The sequence below is a fragment of the Homarus americanus genome, unplaced genomic scaffold, assembly GCF_018991925.1.
Source record: "Homarus americanus isolate GMGI-L3 unplaced genomic scaffold, GMGI_Hamer_2.0 scaffold25467, whole genome shotgun sequence".
Classification (NCBI taxonomy): domain Eukaryota; kingdom Metazoa; phylum Arthropoda; class Malacostraca; order Decapoda; family Nephropidae; genus Homarus; species Homarus americanus.
Window position 1 is genome coordinate 1,318,608 of NW_024732867.1, and position 23,811 is coordinate 1,342,418.

The window sequence follows — 23,811 nt, forward strand, 5'->3', positions numbered from 1 at the left end:
AATAAAGGTCCTTTCACGGGACGTATTTACTGGATAACATCAAAAGGAAAAATGTCAATATGGGTCTATCAATAGTCTCTACCTGAATTTGACCAAAACTTGCTTAATATTCTGGTGTCTTGGTAATATTAGTGGTATAAAGGCAACACGACCCAGCCGAGGTCGGGCATATATTATGTTGCTGTTGTTCTTCACTTAACCATCTGTGAGAAGTCTCTGGCGGAGAGATTTTTCAGTCACTGAATTTCCAAGAAGGTTCTAAATTATGAAACAAACAATTTTACTTGAAAGAGAAAAGAAAATATGTGGTCTTGACATTACACAGCATTAGCTTACGGTACCAAAACTGCTAGAACATGTTTCCTGGAGTAGATTTTCTATAATAAACATTTCTATCTGAAGTTTACCGCAAGCAGTATACTCCTGCGTGCCAGGAAGGAGTACATTTTGTGTGTAAACAGTGCATGTTAGAGCATTTTACACAAGGGTTTTCAATAACACGAATCTGCCATATGCACCAAATAATGCATTCTGGTTATTATAAGTTCAGTTTATTATTTCAATTACAATCATCTACTTTTCTCTATTTGCAAACCTTACCTTCAATAAACTTAATATGTCATATTTTAGTGTGTGTTTTGTGTATACATATTTATTGATATGTATATTGTATGCATATGTATCTGGAAGTGTATGTGGATTTACTGAAAATTAAAGTAATGAAATATACTATGTATTGTGGACAGGTCGCGTCCTGCTGTTTCCTCTCGTCTTTAACCATCCACCTTTGTCTCACGGGCACTTGGATCTACTTGTCCTCACTTACCCAACGGTCATTTATCTGTACTAACACCTTCCATCTTCTCCTGGGGCCACAACCTTACACCCTTCCCCGTATTCCAGTTAAGACCGCCTGGTTACTGCCTCTCTCAGGACCATTCAATTGCACTCTCTGTCCCTATCACTCTCCTTCTGGGTGACGTTGACCTACCCGCTTGAGGCTATATATTCGCCCTAACACCATTCAGGGTTCCTTTATCCTTTGCAGGATAATTAGGTAGAACCCGAAAGTCCCATTTCCTCAGTGCATTCCCATAGTGGTTGCATTTGCACTTCCCGTTTGCTTCCCTCGGTAGCTATTGGCTTCACCATCCTGCTCAGCTCTTATCCGGTGTGGTTATCTTACAGTGGATGCTCACGTTTAATGGAGGAGCTTGAATTTCCGGTCCTAAATACACAACATTAGCCCAAGCCTGAGTTAATCTGATGTACAGTACGAGCTAACTGATATAAATATTACACTTTATCTAATGCTTTGTCATGCTATATTTATGTCCATGGAAGAGAATGATAAATATTATTTTGTGGAGCAACAAGTAGACCGATTCCTGATATTATGAAAAGTTAAGACAGGGTTAAGACACAGATAAGAAAAGCAAAGAGGAAATATGAACTAAAATTAGCAAGGGAGACGAAGTCAAACTATAAGGAATTTTTCGAAATGTATCAAACTAAAACACGAGCCAAGATTGGACCAATACAGTCAGATACCGGCGAACTAACTGATAACGACGGAGAAAATTAATGAGCAATAATCTGTAGAGATATTTTCCATCAGTTTTCACAACCGAAAACTTAAACATGATACCCGAAGCAATGACTATCTACAGAGATAGTAAATAAATAGATTAGGCGAGGTAGTAATGACTAGTAACGATGTTAGTAAACAAATAGATAAACTAAGACCATATAAGTCGCCAGAGTATTAAAGGAATGTAAGGAAGAACTTAGTATGCCCTTAGTAAACTTGTTTAACATGTCATTGAAAACCAATGTAGTACCAGAATCCTGGACAATAGCGAATGTGATACCGATTTTCAAGAAAGGAGATAGATCACTATCCTCTAACTACTGTCCAATTAGGCATATTACTGGAAGCAATAATTTCTAATTCAATTCGAAATCACCTCTAAAAACACAAATTGATCAATGGTTCCCAGCATGGCTTCACAAGTGGACGTTCATATCCGACAAATCTATTATCATTCGTTTCAACTGTTGTCGAATCAGTGGCTGGACACGATTATGATGTGGTTTACCTTGACTTAAACAAAGCCTTCAACAGGGTCCTCCATGAAACATAAACACGTTAAGTGGAGGCATATGGAATTTGAGATGTTCAAAACTAGATTAGGGTGTGGTTGCAGGACAGGAAACAGCGAGTCAGCATTAATGGCACTAAATCCAATTGGGGTAACGTCACTAGTGAAGTACCCCAAGGCTCACTACTTGGACCATTATTATTTATTAAACACATAAACGACAGATATAGGCGTAGACGGCAACATAAGTAAATTTGCTGAAGACACTAAAATAGGGCGTGTAATTCAATTTGTCGGGGATTCCTCAAAAACTACAGGAAGTTCTAAACAAATTTTCGCAAGGTCTTGGCAAATGAAATTTAATGTGAACAAATGTAAACAGAGAAATAAGATATTAGATGAACAACGTTGATATAGAGAAACCCGACTGTGAAAAAGATTTTGGGGTAATATAAGTAGGACAACAATGAGCATTTGCTCGAAACAAGGCTAACAAAGAATAGAGAGGTTATCCTAAAAATATATGTTACGCTTGTGAGACCTCATTTGAATATGCAGTTCAGTTCTGGTCACCGTACTACAGAATGGATATCGAGTCCCTAGAAAGCCTACAGAGGATGATGACAAGACTAATTCCGGGCATTAGGAACCTTGAGTACAGAGACAGATTATAGAATCAGAATTTGCACTCCCTCGAGAGACGTACTGTAGAGTGAGGAGCGATATGATCGAGGTGTATAAATGGAAGTCAGGGTTAATTAAAGGTAATATAACAAAGGTACTTGAATTATCCAACCAGGAACGAACGCGTAACAATGGTTTTAAATTAGACAAATTTAGATTTAGCTTGAGATAGTTAAACACTGGTTTGGAAATAGAGTAGTGGATGAGTGAAACAAGTTACCAAACATCATTATTAAATTGAACATGCTAGGTAGCTTCAAATATAGTTTAGACGGATATATGAACGATAGGGGTTGGGTGAAAACGGGACTGCCCAGTTTGTGCCAATATGACGGCTGCATTTTCCTTCATTCTTATGTTCTTGGAAACTGCACTATATTACTTAGTGCATCACAGTGGTAATCCGAAGTCGCTGGAGGCTTAGATTTACTGTTAATGTACATCTCTTGTCGTTTACCGTTTACTTTTCTTGTAACTTCGAAATAGTTAATATTTCTCTGTCAGGAAACAATGAATGAAAAATTCAATCATGTGGTGCTCCATTTCTGCCTGAAATTGGACATTATTTCACTTTCTATTGGCTTGGGGCCGACATCTGTCTTACCACTTATGTATCATCGTTATTCTCCCCTACCCATGCACTTTCCACCTCCCACCCCCTTATTATTCACGTAACCTACTTCATCTCCCTTTCCCATCATATACTCCGCATGCTCATATAATCTCCCAGTGTCAGTCATATGTATTGTATTCTTTCCAAACTATCACCATCTGGTTTCCTACTTTCTGACTCTCATAGTTCCCGTACAGCAATAATTCTTCTCATTCGGTATCATTTTCTACTTTCTCCTCTCTCCCTAGTTATATGCTCTTAAACTCCAGAGTCTCCCTGTCTTTAAAAGCCTTTCCTATATATTCACATTCATATTTTTCTGTTTATCCTGTCTCTTAACTCTTACATGACGTCTCTTCCTTCCACTACTATCTTGACTTTATTTGCCTCGCTGTCTCCAACCCTCTCTCGTATCACTCACTAAGTTTCTAAACCTTTTCATTTTCTGTATATTCAGCAATATTTAACGCTGTAAGTCCTCTGTGTAACGAGAAAGTTTTGTTATTCACACAAAACTACTCTCGTGTGTCTCTCACGAGCACCCGTCAATAAACCCTCTATACAATAAACTTACGCTTACTTGATACCATTAACAGCTTGACCTCTTTGTGCTGCAACATGTTAGGATGCCTCATTAACTTTACCAAAGTTAAACTTAATCATGTTTCTACACCATCGATAACACCAGCTCCATTCTATATCCCTTACATAACTTCTTATTCACATGACTCCGTGTAGAGAACGTTTTCTGGTGTCGGTATATTTGTGTGTCGCCTCCATAACTTTATATTAGTAGACAACAACTTCATATATATATGCACGAGATGAAACTGATGTAGTCACAATTGCTCAAAGTTATTGAGGAATGTAAGCCAACTGTCCAGGTCACGGAGTTAGTCAACCAGGACTGTGTTTGGGTATAATTTGCTAGGGGTGTGTGAGGGCTTCCAGACTGCTCGAAGCTCCTGCTGTTCCCCTCACTACTAATGTCGTCCGTGTAAACAAACAACTCTCTTTCCGTGGATATTCGTGTGTGTTTCTAAAGGTAAACGAGACGTATACCTCTTTCTGTAACCCTCAGAGTAAGTCACATAAACTAGTTCATAATGTCGTTTATACCTTCTAATTATTATAACTTACACTTTGTGTCCTCACTGATTATTATTACAGGCCAGGTAATAATCCTTAGTGTTACCCCGTACTTCTTACCGAGTATTTTATTATGTTTGTCTCTCTCTTTATCGAAGCCTGTATTTTCCTCCCGACGCTATACTATTGACACATCAGCACTCACTTCCCTGGCTTGCGTTACTGTCCTCTCTAAGCTGGACTATATCTCCAACTTTCACTGGCGTCTACACACATGATAGGATGTGGCGACTGAATGGAAACACTGCTTGCCTCCTGTCCTAAAACAATGGTTCGATCATGGAACACTTCCAGTCCACCCAGCTGTAAATGGGTCGAGTGTATTGTCGGTCACGCTGCCTCCTTACGTGTACAGTGTACTGTCTCTAACGGGTAGTCATGCCTTTCACAGAGATAAATATCAGCATTAATTTTTAACTTGTTGTTACCAAGTATAAAAGTTAATTTAGTAAACGTGTTTAAAGACTTCAGTCGTTGTCGGAGTGATTTACATCAAAACAATTCTCCTTGGCTTAAGTATTCTTTTCAATGTTGTAATTTAATGTAGAATATAAATGTAGAATCTAACTGTACCTTCACCACTCAGTGTTCCATCACTCCGTGTTCCACCACACAGTGTTCTTCCATTTAGTGTTCCACAACTCAGTGCTCCATCACTTAGTGCTCTACCACTCAGTGCTCCAACACTTAGTTTGTCAACACTCAATGCTCCACCACTCAGTGTTTCACTACTCAGTGTTCCATTCAGTGTTCCACAATACAGTGCTCCATAACTCAGTGCTCCATCACTCAGTGTTTCACCACTCGGTGTTCCACCACTCAATGTTCCACAACTCAGTGCTCCACAACTCAGTGCTCCATCACTCAGTGTTCTACCACTCAGTGCTCCTCCACTCAGTGTTCCAACACTTAGTATGCCACCAGTCAGTCTTTCACCACTGAATGCTCCATCACTCAGTGCTCTAGCACTCAATGCTCCAACACTCATTGTTCCACTTAGTGCTCCACCACTCAGTGTTCTATAACTCAGTGCTCCACCAATCAATGTTTCGCCACTCACTGAGTGCTGCAACACTCGGTGTGCTCCACTAGTCAATGCATTTTCCCTTTTCTCTGTTTTTCCATATTTATTAATTTCTTCTATATTTCATCAAGTTGACAATATTGACCTCGACTTCAATTTGTCTTCTGTTTTTTTTTCCTTTGTTGTAGTTGTAAAGAAGATAAAGGCTATCATAGAAATCTCTTGGAAATGGTAGGCGGAGATGGTGGTAGAACACAGTTAAAGTGTCTTTGAACGTGGCTGTCAGGGCAACTTCCCTTTTTGTTAACCAACCTTTTCCTGAGCCTACCATGGATTTGCGTTATCACTCTAATCTAGGATTTCTCATTTTTGGGTGTTTTCAATATTCCGGGATTTTACGACATAATCATTTCTTGTCCTGGTATCCGGGAATTCCCTGCTTACGTAAATAAGGGTATGGGCGAAAATTTACATAACCTCTAGTTTTTTATTGAAATAATACTTTGAAATCATATTAGTGTATATTGTTTATACATTCTATACATTCAGTTTTATCGTCGAATTACAGTATTCGAGGAAAAATTATTTCTGATAAAATTTATCACACAAAAAATATTATAATTCTTGGATTTCGGCTAAACGAAAAGTACCTGCATTGGTAAAAGCACCCTTTTATTTCGTAATTGCTATCATACATTATTTTGTAGCATGTTCATATTTATCTTTGTTGAGAAATGATGTAATGATTACAACATATAATCAACGACCTCACCAGCCAGGATTCCAACCCTCGACCTACTGGGTGGGACTAGGGAACGCTACCGACCAACCCACAAGGACACAAGGATTATATGTTCAAAGTCCGCGTGTTATATGGACTGAAAATGAAGTATATATATGGTACCTCGTGTTTCATACCAGCTGAATTCCGTAAAATGCTACTGACACCACATACGAGGCACGGGCAGTTCCCAATGAGGTTCACGGCGCCATCAGCTCGATGAACAGGCTTTGTGTGAAATATAACAGAGCCTAGGACTGCTTTTAATATCCTTGTGGGTTGGTCGGTAGCGTTCCCTAGTCCCACCCAGTAGGTCGAGGGTTCGAATCCTGGCTGGTGAGGTCGTTGATTATATATATATATATATATATATATATATATATATATATATATATATATATATATATATATACATATATTTAACTCTTCTCAACAAATGCAAGGATGAATTATACGACTTACCCCTTGAACAACCGTGTCCACACTGATACGGCAGGCCTCCCTACACACGAGGTCAGGTCGGTCATTCCTATGTACTTTGGTTCTTCATTTCGTAACTCCAGTGTGTGGTCCTTTCCCTCACGTCCAATGGTTAAACAAGATTTTTTATGGTTTGCAATAAAATGCAATATTACAGTATGGTATTGATACTATGACTAGTTACCGTGGGAGTTACCGTGGGCCACCATGTGCCCAGGTGGGATGGTCAAAGTATTACATTATAAGTGTGCCAAATGAGGAGTGACTGACCCACATGTAATTTAAGGTTTTTGTAGTGAAATTAAACACAATTTTTCATATAGTTACGCAAATGATGGGAAACATAAGATATAGATGGGGTGTGGTGGAAGCACTGTAAACGTTGTGTGGACTCACTGGGTGGTTTGGAAGTGTTTATTTCCATTCATACTTTCGTAACTACAACCTATGGTAATTTTTCTTCGTGTTCATATATAATGAAGATAATGCAGAGTATAAATGCAATATACAATATTTATACATAATATTATCTATACAGCTGTACTATGACTGTGTGTGCTCGTGCGTGTGTAGCCTCGTGATAGTTAGAGTGGGCCCCCGTCCAGAAAGGACACTGTACTAACCTCCAGCACCGACCCAGGTGGGCTAGAGAATATGGTCTCCGAGTGTACCTCCCTATAATGCCAATATCATTATTATGTATCATTTCATAATAAAATATTGGTTAATAATAGATTTCAAAACATGAGAAGTATCTACTTCCTCCCTTACTTCGGACAGCAGCTCCGCACTTAGCGTTTCCCTCCACAAATTTGTCCACATAACAAACGAATAAGATGTGAAACGGCAACAATGCACTGAAACGAGGACTAAATGACTCAACTACAGACGCGATGTGAACGTGTATTGTTTTTGATTATTTGAAGTAAGAGTTAACGCGTGTGAGAGATAAATTGTTTGACGAGAAATATTAAATTTCTATTATGCAGGAATTTCATGTTTTTTATTTTTTTTTCAATGCTTTGCAAATACTAGGAAAACCCGGGATTTGTGGTAGCTATCCAGAGGAAAAATGTATTGGTTTACCGTCCGGGATTTCGGTTGAGAATCCCTACTCTCAACAAACTATCAAACCTAATCTAATCTAACCAAATCTAACCAAACCTAACCCAATAAAACCTAATCTAACCCTGAAACCTAGCCAATTCTAGCCAAGTCTAGCCAAACCTAACCAAACCAAACCAAACCAAACGTAGAATAACCAAACCTAACCATAAATAACCAATCCTACCTAACCTAATCTTACCTAACCAAACCAAACCAAACCTTACATAACCTAACGTCGCCACCATTAAGTTCCAAATCATGTTCCTGGCACTTGCAAATCACACAGTATACACAGTAAGTAAAGCATCTCTCCCCAAAGGCTAGAATCAGGTCCTGGAGAAAGCAATGGGTTGTATCCAGACCTCGGCATAACATTGTTCATTACAGGTATCGCGTTGTGTGGCGGCTCCTGGGGGACAGACTACGGCTCCTGTTTCCTTTTGTTGTTTAAGGCTATTGTTTGTTTCGGTGTGGGAGGCTGTTGTACACTATAGGAGGAAGAGGAGGGGGGGTGAAGAGGAGGAAGAAGAAGAGGAGAGGAGGAGAGAAGGAGGAAGAGGCGAAGGAGGGAGAGAGCAGGAGTAGGAGGGGAGGAGGAGGAGATGGGGAGGGATCATCGAAGAAGAAGAAGAATGGGAGGAGAGAGGAAGGGCTAAGGTAGAGACAGCGGACGATACGGGGAAGAAAAATGGATTAGAAGTGGGGGGGGGGGATGGTTGGGGGGGACGATAAAGAGAAGGAAGATGAAATGGAGATACTAAGGAGGAGGAAGGTATTCAGAGGGATAAGGGGTAAAGAAAAATAAAAGATAAGAATAAACTAAAGAATAGAAAAAAAATGAGGAGGATAACGGAAGAAGGAAGGTGGGAGAGAGGTAATGATAAGAAGGATACTGTAATAAGTAAAATGACAAGATAAGTAGGGATAGTGGGAAAGGAAGTATTGAGAAGGAATAATCGAAGATATTGGAATCAAAAAGGTATATCTAATGGGAGAGGGAAACAGGTGAAGGAAGAAGGAAGAGAGAGGGAGAGGAAGGAAGGAAGATGGGAGAGAAAGACAGGTCAAGGTAGGTGAGAGAGAGAGAGAGACAGAGGAAAGAAGATAGGAGACAGGGAAACAGGGAAAGGAAGGAAGATGAGAGAGAGATAGAGATGGGGGGGGACGTAAATGGGAGAGAAAGACAAGAAAGATGAGAGAGAGAGAGAGATAGAGACAGGGGAATGAAGATGGGGGACAGTCAAACAGGCAGACAGACAGACAGAGGAAAGTAGATAGAATAAACAATGATAGATAAAATAATGGAGAGGAACTATGATTAAAGAAATAATGGATAAGATAAAGAAAAAGTAAAGAAACAGTGAATAAATTAGGGAAAACTAACAAAATGGTAAAGACAAATTAATAAACGGAAAAATATTGGTAGTTATAAGCTGAGAGGTGAGGGGCGTGTAGAGTATATGTGGAGGGTAAGGAAGGGGAAGGATGAGAAGAGGAAGTAAGCACACAGGAGGAGAGAAGAGGAACACAAACAGAAACGAAGGAGCAAGCAAACAGGCGAATACAAAGTAGAAAAGAAAAATGCTCTACAAGGAATAAAAAAAAGATTGAAAGATTTGCAGACGTGAAGAGAACAAACAGTAAAGACGAGAGACAAATAAACAGATGCCAGGCAAAAGTAAATAAACACAGAAAATAAAAAAATATATAAAATAAAGATGAGAGAACAGATAAAAAAAAGAGAGAAGAAATCACCGAGAAAGAAACGAAAATAACTTCATAAAGATATAGGAAGACGTCAAAATAAAGGATAGAATTAACAAGCTACTATGGAATAAGACACAAACAAATGAGTAAGAGGAAGAAAAGGAGAAGATGTAAGCAAGAAAATGGAATGGGAGGAGGTGTGTATATACAGAAGGAACAGGATGTTAAGAATGATGGGTAATTATCAATCGGTATTGGCTCGCTTAATCAGAAATTAGGTAAACAAATAGGAAATACATGAGAGCAGAGAATAAGAAAAAAATAAAAGAAGGTGAAGAGGAAAGATGGAGAGACCGATTATGTGAAATAAACATGTTTAGGATGAGAGATAAGAAGGTGGAAGATGATAGAGGAAAATAATGGCCTAACAATTACTAAATAATAATAATAATAAAAAAAAAGAAAAAAGAGAAAAAAAATAATAATAATAATAAAGCCCGAGGTGACGTGGAAAATGTCAGATTCGGGAATGTACAAAGGACGATAAATTATATTTCATAACGATGCCAGTAACATGAATTTATGTTAGGGTCTATTTCTGTGTGTGTGTGTGTGTGTGTGTGTGTGTGTGCTTTCTCTGAACTGAATCAATGCTTCATGACAGCACCTTTCTAAGAACCACCTTTCCATTGTGTTCTTCTTCACAGAAAACTGACCTAAAGAAAACTGACCTAAACAATAGCTCTTTTGCCACAACAATTTGTTTTACGCGTTGATAAAAACAATTTCCTCACACGAAATATATTTAAAAATAAATAATTGTGGAAATATGTATGAAAGATATCATTCCTTCTGTTGGATATGTTATAATCCCAATCTAATGAAGGCTGATGGCTGGTTGCATTGAGCAATAGAGAGTGAAATCAGATAGAAAGCTTGGAGTCGTGTTTTAGAAGGGGAACACCACTGTCAAAAGCCTCTGTTGCAGCCGTGAGAGAGAATAGATAACAGCAGATGGTGAGGAAATATCTATCTTGCTCTATTTACCATCCACACTGCATCACTCTGTATATAAAATAATTAAATTATATGAGGGATATGTTGAAAACGTGATGCTGAAAATATCTGTACTAAAATATAAGTTAATGAAAATTATGTGTTAATTTTATCGTCTTCAACTAAGCTTCAGAATCAGTAATACCGACTGTATTATGTATGAAGCTCACAAGTTTATCTTGTATATACTGTATTATTGTTTTAGTGAAGCTTTACATATATGGATTTGTTTCAGCTCCAAAAATGCTTATTAGACTTGTAAGTATATTTAGTTTGATTACCTGTTAATGTAGATTTGTTTCTCTTACAGGTGAGTCGGTGTTTCCGTCCTCCGCAGATGGAGGTGAAAGGTCTCTAAGGTGAGAGCGAATATTTTGTGTCTATACACTGTTTTCTGTATTCAGAAAATCTTCGAACAACTTCACTGTTTTCTGTGAAGCTTTCTTTAGGAGCGACTTATGACCAAACAACCTCAGGGTTCAGGGGCACTAAAGGAGTATCCATAGCGAAGTTTACACAGTCCTAAATTTTACGTTTCCCTTAAAATAAGCTAGGACCTCCGGCAGGAAAGGGAAAGTCCTGAGACTTCAGCTATTCCAGATTGTTTCATTTTATTTTATTTTTTGGGGGTTAAACCCTGGCTCAGCTTGCAATCAGTCTGTGCCAGTCGCGTGGTAAAAATTGTTGCACAATTGCTTGTGTCAGTGTCACCTTCCGCTTGTAGGTTTGCAATGTATCGTAGGGATTATATAACTGTATATACTTAATTATCTTGTAATGTTAACTGTGTCATTATTTGAGATTGTTAATTTTGACTGTTCAACATTTTATGTATTGTACAGTACCTCTTGTATTTCTTGAAGTTAAACTATCCTGGAGTACTAGATATATAATTATCATTACTCTATATACTTATCACTGCACCAATTATTTTGAATACAGTGACAGACACCTCCAGTATTATCCTCAGCGCCATCATCACTCTCGTTTTACACTCACATGGTATATCATCATTCACTACCATTATCACCATTCTTTATCATTATATAATCAATATCTAGTTTCATGTTTTTATTTATACTTGTTTATGGGTTTGTTTTCCTTTTCTTATTACCATTATGGTTAGGTTACGTTTCATCATCATCATCATCATCATCATCATCATCATCATCATCATCATCTCTATCATCATCATCACCATTACCACCACCATTACCTCTATCATCATCACTATCACCACCATTGTCATCACCATTAACATCACCGTTTTCATCATCATTTTCACTACCATTATCACTAATATTCCGTTACCACCACCATCAGTATCACCATTACCACTAATCATCACCATCACCACCATCACTATCATTAACCAGCATGAACTCTGACCACCATTGTTACTACTACCACAACCGCCTCCATTGCCACCACCATGCGGCACTATCACCACCATCATTACCTTTCACCGACCACTACTTGTCACAACCTACGCCATCACCACCATAATTAATACCATCTGCACCACCACTAACACCACCAAAACCTACCACGAACACCAGCATCACCACCACCACAAACACCACCAGCATCACCACCACCACAAATACCACGAATACTACCACAACCGCCAACACCATCATCTTCACAACCACCCCCACCACCACCACCACCAACAACAACAACAACACTACCATTACCACCTTTAGCACCACCACCTGCACCACCACTAACACCACCAACACCACCACCACCAACAACATTAGCATCATCACCACCACCATTTACACCATCACCACCACTAATACCTCCAGCACCATTAATACCACCTGCACCACCAATAACACCACTAACATTGCTACACCACCACTAACACCATCATCTTCACACTAACACCACCAACACCACTACTAACACCACCAATACCACCACTAACGCCACCCACACCTACAGTACACTAACACCAACACCACCACTAACACCACCAACTCCACCACTAACGCCACCAACACTACCACTACCACCTTCAACACCGCCACCACCACTAAAACTACCATCACCACCACCACTAGCGCTACCTTCACCTCCATCACCACCGCTAACACCACCAACATCACCTCCACTAACACTACCCTCACCACTACCACCACCACCACCACCATCACCACCACCGGCATCATCACCACTAACACCACCAGCATCACCACCAGTAACACCACCTCCAACACCACCACTAACACCCACACCACCTGCACCCTTAATTTTTTGGAAACTCATATCTGTAAAATAAATCCCTGGGTTCATATCATCAATTCTTATATTCATGATTCACTTGACGGTAAACATCGCTCATGCACCACGAGTACAGGGAACAGTAAACAGGTACAGTCTAATAAATTCTATCGTACACCTTTTAAATTTTTAACTGGATTTTTTTATCTGCTTCACCTTAACCCAACATAATCTAACGTAACCTATCCTAACCTATTATATCTTAACCATAACTAACCAAACGTAGCCTAACCTAATCTAACCAAACCTAACCTAATCTAACCTAACCTAACCCAACCCAACCTAACCTTACCTATTTTAACCTAACCTTGCCTCACCTAACTTAACCTAAACTAACTCATCAAAACCTAAGCTGACTTAACATAACGTAATGTAACGTAACCTATTCTAACTTAACCTAACTTAATCTAACCTAAGCTAACCTAACAACCTATCTTACGCTTCGTAACTTATCATAACTTACCCCAACCTAACAACCTAAGCCTAAATAACATAAAATAGTTTTAACCTAATTTCATGGCATAACGTACTCAAACACTCAATCATCTGACTGTATTAATCTTAATTAAATTTAACCTAACCTATGACAAACTAACAAAATATAAGCAAACCTAATTTAACTCAACGTAAATTAACCTAATACGAATTAAGTTAACCATATTCCTCATTACCAATTGGAAAAATTATCGCGAAATTTTGTTCATTCCTTGGAATATTCTTTGGGATTTTGGTCAGTGGGAAAATCTAAGAGGAATGTGGTCAGTGATAAATACTAATGGGATTTTGGTGAGTGGGAAATATCAAAAGGAGTACATTTTGCGTTGTGGAATACTTCCTCAGTGTGACAACCAAGCGTTGTTGCACCACTCAAGACCTAAAATGCCTCATTTTCTTATCCATCAGTTTGTCTGTTTTTCCGTAATGCCTTTAGGTAAATTAAATTATTGTGGTAAAGGCTGAGATGTATTTGTTTTACTCTACTACTACTATTACTTTTTTATTTTTAAATTGCCTCCAGCCTCCCCCAATATCCACACCTTCCCCGCCATTTTATTACCTTAATATTAAATATCCTAATAAATATGTAGCTATCCTATCTGTGTTGAATTAGTTGAGCCGCAGATCTATGCTGCATTCAGTGACTGTAGCCTCATAGTCAATATCTGCAGCAGTTGTCGGCATTGGGGCAGAAGCTCACGCTCCCTGAGGCAGAGCAAAGCCGACCGAAGGCTGTAACATAACTTCTGGGCTGCTGCTTCTGTTCGGAGATCACCTCCGCGAGTCTGGCGTAGAAACATCTTGCACTTGGTCCCATCCCACCAGAGGTTGTGAACACTAGAGGAGTGAAGCTGCCTTGATCAACGTTTTGAATTCTCTCCCCATATGCCCTTCTCTTGTCGTTCTCGTTCCTCCTGTGTGCAGCATCGAGAGCTAGGTTACGGTGACATGCGGCCATGGGATAAAAAATCCTTATGTAGAAGAAAGCTCGCTGTCCCCGCGTCCAGAATCCTCGAGCACTGACGTCCACACAGGGTTCGTTAGATGTGTTTGAACTACTACTACTACTACTACTACTACTACTATTACTACTACTACTACTAGTTTTTTTTTTTTATAAACGTGGCCTCCAGCCTCCCCCAATAGCCACATTTTTGCAACCATTTAATTTCCTTAATATTAAATATCCTAATACATATGTAGCTATCCTTTCTGTGTTAAATTAGTTGAGCCGCAGATCTATGTGGCATTCAGTGACAATAGCCTCATAGTCGATATCTGCAGCAGTTGTCGGAATTGGGGCAGAAGCTCTCGTTCCCCTGAGGCAGAGCAAAGCCGACCGAAGGAGAGAGAAAGACAGTAGACATCTCATCCAGGCTGTAACGAAACTTCTGGGCCGCTGCTTCTGTTCGGAGATCACCTCCGCGAGCCTACTACTACTGCTACTAATAATAATAATAATAATAATAATAATAATATTAAAAATAATAATAATAATAACATTCGTTAGAGACCAACCACGGAACTCTATTTTTTTTTCATATTGGGAGATACAGCAAAAATGTAAATATAAATAAGAATACTTTACTCTACAGAGTTTCCGATGCAAATTTATTGTTTTGGATTTAATTTGAATTTTCGATTTTACTTAAGAAAGCTCAAGTTCGCCGGGACATGTTTCATTCTTACTCAGCCAATCAGCGGAAGGCTTCATGTCATGCGATATCCCTGCTTTGAAATTTGAATTGTGTAATGGGAAGATGGCTTCTGCGTTCAATGGCTGCTGCTCGTTGGCAGACTGGTGTGTGTTTGAAAATGAAACCACTTCTGTTGACATTTTTAAGGCTCATGGTATTGTGCCATTATCCACAAAGTGTTCTAAGTGAGGTTCAGTCTGTCACTATGGTGAAGATAAGCACGATTGGTTTTTCTCCGAAAGACGGAAAATTCCCAAGACAAAGAGATCACCTCATTGTGACTATACACTTCCTGCGTTTTAAGGCATCTGGTTGGACAAATTACACATGTCAGCGTGAAAAGGTTTGATCTGTACTACAGTATGTTGATCGTTTGAAATTGTCGTGAACTGGAAAAGATATATATATATATATATATATATATATATATATATATATATATATATATATATATATATATATATATATATATATATATATATATATATATATATATATATATATACACAATTTTGCCGAGGACAGCAGCTAGTTTATTGTGCACCCCCAAAGGCCACAAATGGTGTTTATCAAGAACCCCAGTGATCATGGTATTAAGGCAATCTCAGGTTGTACACTAGGTAGTAGGCAGCTACCAAACAGGGAGGTACTACCGCCTGGGAAGATATTGGAAGTGTAATGTGTTGTCTAATGGTAGACCCTGCTGCCATATGGTATCACGAAAATTGTGACCAAGTCCCAGGTTGCTCATCTGACTTTCTGCCTCATTTACACACAATTACAGGGTCTCAATTGTTTCTCTTACATGACAACACAACATACATATAACGCTTCTCACTCTAGATTTTATTTCATTCTTGTATTTCTTTGTATTTATTATTATCAGTGTTATTATTATTATTAGCACTAATATTTTATTTTACTCTATATTATAAATGTTATTTACTATGAATTATTATTATTATTATTACATTTTCGCCCCCCGGGCCCCGATGTGGGTCAGTGACCTGTGCCCGGGTGGGCTAATCCCAGTAAAAAAATAAAAATAAAATAAAATAAAACGTGTTACAGAGTATTTCCCCACAAAAAATTTGTGTAAGTCGGTACATAGAATTTTTATTAGGTACTAGATGCGAAGTGTGGATACAGCCTTAGTATGTCAACTATCTTGCCATCAGAGATTAAGTGCTGTGACTTCTCATACACAGTGCTTGGATCTATCCATATAAGGTTCTATTTTTTCACAATCTAAGACGTAGTGTTGGAGTGTGTGACCATATGTCTGTCCGCACACATTACATATAATTTTGTTCACATCTGCCTGAGGGGTATACTGCCAGAGGTACTTATAGCCTATCCTTAGTCTAGCGGTTACTACATTTTGTGATCTAGTGATCTTATTACTGATCCATATGCTCGTACACGTTTACTTGATGCGTCTCATCATGATAAAAAATGGATCGACTAGATCTGTTTGCCCTTGTCTACTTGCTTCAAATTCATCATCAAGTTCTTTTATGATTACAGTTTTTAAGTTTCTGTTTGACAATCCTAGAATGTATTCAACATTGTCATTGTTGGACGCAAGTTGTGTGCGAACATTAATTGGATAACCAGGGATTGGATAACCATTGGATAACCCATAAGGGGCTTGTTGTTGTTATGGAAGTGGTCGAAAGTAAGTTTGGAAAATCAAACCCCATCGTGGTCGAGAAGTGAAGTGACCTGAGTGTAGTTGTTCGGGATATAGAAACTATCTCCAAAAGTAAATTCATCATACTAGTGTCTGGCCGCTAATTTAGAGTTTTGTAATAGTTGTTAGTGTTATGCATACTGATATATGGATGGCTTACAGTACCCACGGTGCATCTGTAATTCACAGTCAGAACTATGTGGATCCTTCTACTGACGATCATACACAAAATATAGAACATGAAGAAGGATATCAAAAGTTTTGTGCTTCGGTACATGTTCCAAGCTGATCACAACGATCATGACACCATACTGGACCACTTTCTCCTACAACTGTTATCACTTTATCCTCCTCCATATGATAATTAAGGTAAGATGAAGTTAAATTAGTATTGGTTATGTTAGGATTCATTAGGTTTGGTTTGGTAAAAAATTTTGTCTGTTTTTACTTCAGAAATTTCCTTCTTCAAAGCTCTGCCCACTTTTTGTAATCAAAATTGCTGGTTGTTGGGGGGGGGGGGGATATTTCCGTAACTACTCATTATTAGGGTGTGACAGTTGCCCCAACTTTGTCCTACAATGCTGGTGTTGCATATTGACATAAAAAATACCCACGTGCAATTTTTTGAAGGTTCATGCATATTTGAGTGAGCACCAACAATTTGAAAAATAGCGATTTTGCTAAAACGGCATACGCGCCTATATATGAGATTACACAACCATCATAAGGGATACTACACAATCATTTGCCTGTCTAAATTAAAAGCTGTTATCACTAACACAAAAAAGTTAATCATTCTTATTCTCTCATGGTACATTAAGGGGTTTTATCATATATTCGCAAGGTATTATTTCTCTAGAGCAAGAAACCATGATTTCTGTTCGGAAACAGATGATCGTTTGCGCTGATTAGGAACGCGGAGTCTGTCATTTTCAACTACTTGAAGGACTTCTTGAAAGCGCTCCTCGTCCCTGACAACATTAAGAAAGTCATGGCAAAGTTTTACACCACGCTCTGCAGCCTCATTGACGACCTGAAGCTTGTCCACAACCCGTTTCATGTTCAGGTAGTCGTCATGATCCGCCCATTGACTGGCTGGTCTGTGGAGAAACTGATAGGGCATGCCTAAAATGGTGAAGAACCGGCTTGAGTCAGGCCCAATTACGTCCACCAGGGCAGTGCCACTTTCTGGGACAGGGGGAAGATATGGCTTTCCATAGCCCCCATGATTGAGCCCCACTCTCTTAGTAACTTCAGTGCCTTCATGGCAAAGAGGGGCCTTCCCCATCTCCCCTTTTGTCCTTTCTTGTACTTGGGACGAGAACAAAGCCAGTGGGGCCAACTCCTCAGTTAGGTACCAAGTGTGTCTACCGAGTGCCACACGTGCTTTGTCAACTATTGTGGCGTCATATGGGGCAAATTCAGTCATGGTTTCGACCAAATTCAAGTCATTCAGTGGTGCACTTGCTGGAACGGGGCAAACAATCCACCATGGGACATAAACAGCGACTGTGAACAATGCAAACCGTTCTAACTTGCTGATTTAACTTTTAGTCACAACCTCGGCTTTCGGAAACTGCTCTTTGATCTGGCCTGACAAAAGAACAATCTTGAGGGTATAGAGCAGTTTAGCCATCCACCTTGCTTTGTGAAGTGCGCCGGGGTAGACCATCGTGAAGTTCACTGGCTCGGATCCTTTAGTTACAACCAGCAGACAAAGCTCTACCAGCTCCTTGTAGTCGCCACGTGTAAATGGTTGGGCTAGAGATTCACGGAAGAAGTCAGCCATCTCCTGCTGGCACTCCAGGCATTGCGGGGTAATAGTATTTCTTTTTTCATTATACGCCAGTTGAGAGAAATGGGTCTTGAACCTAGAAATGCAATTATTGGGATTATTGTATTTCGTCCTAATCTATAATAGTGTTTTAGGGGTATTAAGGTTGATATGATCGATCATTTGCTTTGTGTTAGTATATCTTATAAGTCTAATAAAAGAAATTCCACTAAATTTGTTCATTAGATAATAATATTTATGAAGTTCATAAGCTGAAATAGCAATACTTTCCTTTACGACGGTGCTAACTCAGACATGCACCGATCTCCAAGGAAATTTACAGGGGTGTTTCCTAGATAAATACACAACACTAAAACCTTGAACAGCATTGTAGGACCATTTTTTGTATTTTTGGAGGGCAACGGTCACACCTTACTCATTATTTACAGAAATGAAGGGCAGATTAGTATGAAACAATGAAAAACACCAGAAAATAATTTACTTTTGTTAGTAATATCCATGGTTGGTCACCTGCAGAATCTTTATAATAATAATAATAATAATAACAACAACAACAACAACAATAATAATAATAATAATAATAATAATAATAATAATAATAATAATAATAATAATAATAATAATAATAATAATAATAATAAAAATAATAATAATAATAATAATAATAATAATAATACTAATAATACTAATAATAATAATAATACTAATAATACTAATAATACTAATAATATTAATAATAATAATAATAATAATAATAATAATAATAATAATAATAATAATAATAATAATAATAATAATAATAATAATAATAATAATAATAATAATAATAATAATAATAATAATAATAATAATAATAATAATAATAATAATATCTCCTATGGGTCAGAAGCTGGACTACCTGGAGTTGCAGTAACAGGTGCACCAAACAGTGAGTCTCGCTTTCCACGACTTGGAGTAGATCAAGACACTGATAGAGTTCCATTAACTGAATATTCATATTTACATAAAGCCGGTTATCCGAATTCGGTATCATTATGGTGGTACCCAGACTCGGTTATTGTTACGAGTCAATTAACGAAGCCCTCTGTTAATAGGACCAAGTTAATTGAATTCCGCATTTTCAGGAGCTGTATAAACGAATGATTATTTTTAATAATAAACATTTATTTACACTTTTTGGTTTTATAGAACCAATTAACTAAACAATGAGCCCTATATAATTAGAGGCGTGGTAATTAACGCTTTATCATTAATATGGGCCATTTAGATGTATGTATATCCACGTTGTTAGGGAGCAGATAATTGAGGTCGGTAGTTGAGAGTCAGGTTGTTGCACGACACATTACCCAAATTTGTCCTGGTGGGCATCGCGTGAAAAAAATGTTAAGCGATCTATAATTTGTTGGGGAATAAGTTAAGCGAAATGACTGTTGTTAGGAATTAGTTGATGAAACTCTTGTTACAAGGACCGTTTCGTTAAATTCTTTGTTGCAAGGGATCATTTCGTTAAATTCTTTGTTGCAAGGGATCGTTTCGTTAAATTCTTTGTTGCAAGGATCGTTTCGTTAAATTCTTTGTGGCAAGGATCGTTTGCTTTAAATTTTGTAAGGGATCGTTTCGTTAAATTCTTTGTGGCAAGGGATCGTTTCGTTAAATTCTTTGTGCAAGGGATCGTTTCGTTAAATTCTTTGTTGCAAGGATCGTTTCGTTAAATTCTTTGTTGCAAGGGATCGTTTCGTTAAATTCTTTGTGGCAAGGGATCGTTTCGTTAAATTTTGTGGCGGGATCGTTTCGTTAAATTCTTTGTTGCAAGGGATCGTTTCGTTAAATTCTTTGTTGCAAGGGATTAAGTAGATAATAATTTACTGGAAGGGATTACTTAACTAAACTCTTTGTTATAAGGCAATACTTAAACTAAATATTTATTGTAACATGAGAGTTAACAAACTTTCTGTTGTTACGGATCAGTAAATTGAACTCTTTTGTTTGGATCAATTAACCGAACCCTGTTGTTAGAGATCACTTACCGAACTGTTCTTACGGATCAGTTAACCGAACTCTGTTGTTAGAGATCACTTACCGAACTGTTCTTACGGATCAGTTAACCGAACTCTGTTGTTAGAGATCACTTACCGAACTGTTCTTACGGATCAGTTAACCGAACTCTGTTGTTAGAGATCACTTACCGAACTGTTCTTACGGATCAGTTAACCGAACTCTGTTGTTAGAGATCACTTACCGAACTGTTCTTACGTATCAGTTAACCGAACTCTGTTGTTAGAGATCATCAACGAACTGTTCTTACGGATCACTTAACCGAACTCTGTTGTTAGAGATCACTTACCGAACTGTTCTTACGGATCAGTTAACCGAACTCTGTTGTTAGAGATCACTTACCGAACTGTTCTTAGGATCAGTTAACCGAACTCTGTTGTTAGAGATCACTTACCGAACTGTTCTTACGGATCAGTTAACCGAACCCTGTTGTTAGAGATCACTTACCGAACTGTTCTTACGGATCAGTTAACCGAACTCTGTTAGAATAAATTAAGCGCATCAAACGCCAACACACAAAACTTTATACATTAAAAGATAAATGAAAAATGTTTGTTATTCTTAAAGCAAATTAAATAAAATTAATTAGAGAAATCACCAGAATTAAATCAAATCAAATCTCAGTGACACTATAAACACCCCAGGGAGACTATAACACCCCAGGGAGACTTAAACACCCCAGGGAGACTATAACAACCCAGGAGACTTAAACACCCCAGGGAGACTATAACAACCCAGGAGACTATAACAACCCAGGAGACTATACAACCCAGGAGACTATAACAACCCAGGAGACTATAACAACCCAGGAGACTATAACAACCCAGGAGACTTAAATACCCCAGGAGACTATAACAACCCAGGAGACTTAAACACCCTAGGAGACTATAACAACCCAGGAGACTTAAACACCCCAGGACTATAACACCCAGGAGACTTAAACACCCCAGGGAGACTATAACAGCCCAGGGAGACTTAAACACCGCAGGAGACTATAACAACCCAGGGAGACTATAACAACCCAGGAGACTATAACACCCCAGGGAGACTATAACACCCCCAGGAGACTATAACAACCCAGGGAGACTTAAACACCCCAGGAAGACTATAACAACCCAGGGAGACTTAAACACCCCAGGAGACTATAACAACCCAGGGAGACTTAAACACCCCAGGAGACTATAACAACCCAGGAGACTATAACAACTCAGTAAACTATAAACACCCCAGGAGACTATAACAACCCAGGAGACTATAACTCAGTGACACTATAAACACCCCAGGAGACTATAACAACCCAGGAAGACTATAACAACCCAGGAGACTATAACACCCCAGGAGACTATAACAACCCAGAGAGACTTTAACCACTCAGGAGACTATAACACCCCAGGAGACTATAACAACCCAGGGAGACTATAACAACCCAGGGAGACTATAACACCCCCAGAGACTATAACACCCCAGGAGACTATAACAACCCAGGAGACTATAACAACCCAGGAGACTTACAACCCAGGAGACATAACACCCCAGGGAGACTATAACACCCCAGGAGACTATAACAACCCAGGAGACTATAACAACCCAGGGAGACTTAAACACCCCAGGAGACTATAACAACCCAGGAGACTATAACAACCCAGGAGACTATAACAACCCAGGAGACTATAACAACCCAGGGAGACTATAACACCAGGAGACTATAACAACCCAGGAGACTAAACAACCCAGGAGACTATAACAACCCAGGAGACTATAACAACCCAGGAGACTATAACAACCCAGGAGACTTAAACACCCCAGGAGACTATAACAACCCAGGAGACTTAAACACCCCAGGGAGACTATAACAACCCCAGGAGACTTAAACACCCCAGGGAGACTATAACAACCCAGGAGACTTAAACACCCCAGGGAGACTATAACAAACCCAGGGAGACTTAAACACCCTAGGAGACTATAACAACCCAGGGAGACTTAAACACCCCAGGGAGACTATATAACAACCCAGGAGACTTAAACACCCCAGGAGACTATAACAACCCAGGAGACTTAAACACCCCAGGAGACTATAACAAACCCAGGGAGACTTAAACACCCCAGGGAGACTATAACAACCCAGGGAGACTTAAACACCCCAGGAGACTATAACAACTCAGGAGACTTAAACACCCCAGGAGACTATAAAACCCAGGAGACTTAAACACCGCAGGAGACTATAACAACCCAGGGAGACTTAAACACCCCAGGAGACTATAACAGCCAGGGAGACTTAAACACCCCAGGAGACTATAACAACCCAGGGAGACTTAAACACCCCAGGAGACTATAACAAGCCAGGAGACTTAAACACCCCAGGAGACTATAACAACCCAGGGAGACTTAAACAACCTAGAGACTATAACAAGCCAGGAGACTTAAACACCCCAGGAGACTATAACAACCCAGGAGACTTAAACACCCCAGAGACTATAACAACCCAGGGAGACTTAAACACCCCAGGAGACTATAACAACCCAGGGAGACTTAAACACCCCAGGGAGACTATAACACCCCAGGAGACTATAAACAACCGAGGGAGACTATAACAACCCAGGAGACTATAACAACCCAGGAGACTTTAACAACCCCAGGAGACTATAACAACCCAGGAGACTATAACAACCAAGGAGACTATAACAACCCAGGAGACTATAACAACCCAGGAGACTATAACAACCCAGGAGACTATAACAAACCCAGGAGACTATAACAACCCAGGAGATTATAACAACCCAGGATTATAACAACCCAAGGAGACTATTCAGAACTCAGGAGACTATAACAACCCAGGAAGCCTTAAATAATCGAGGGAGACTATAACAACCCAGGAGATTATAACAACCCAGGAGATTATAACAACCCATGGGGAATTTAACAACACATGGAAAAATTAAACAACCCAGGGCACAACCCAGGAGACTATAACAACCCAGGAGACTATAACAACCCAGGAGATATAACAACCCCAGGAGATTATAACAACCCAAGGAGACTATTCAGAACTCAGGAGACTATAACAACCGGAAGCCTTAAATA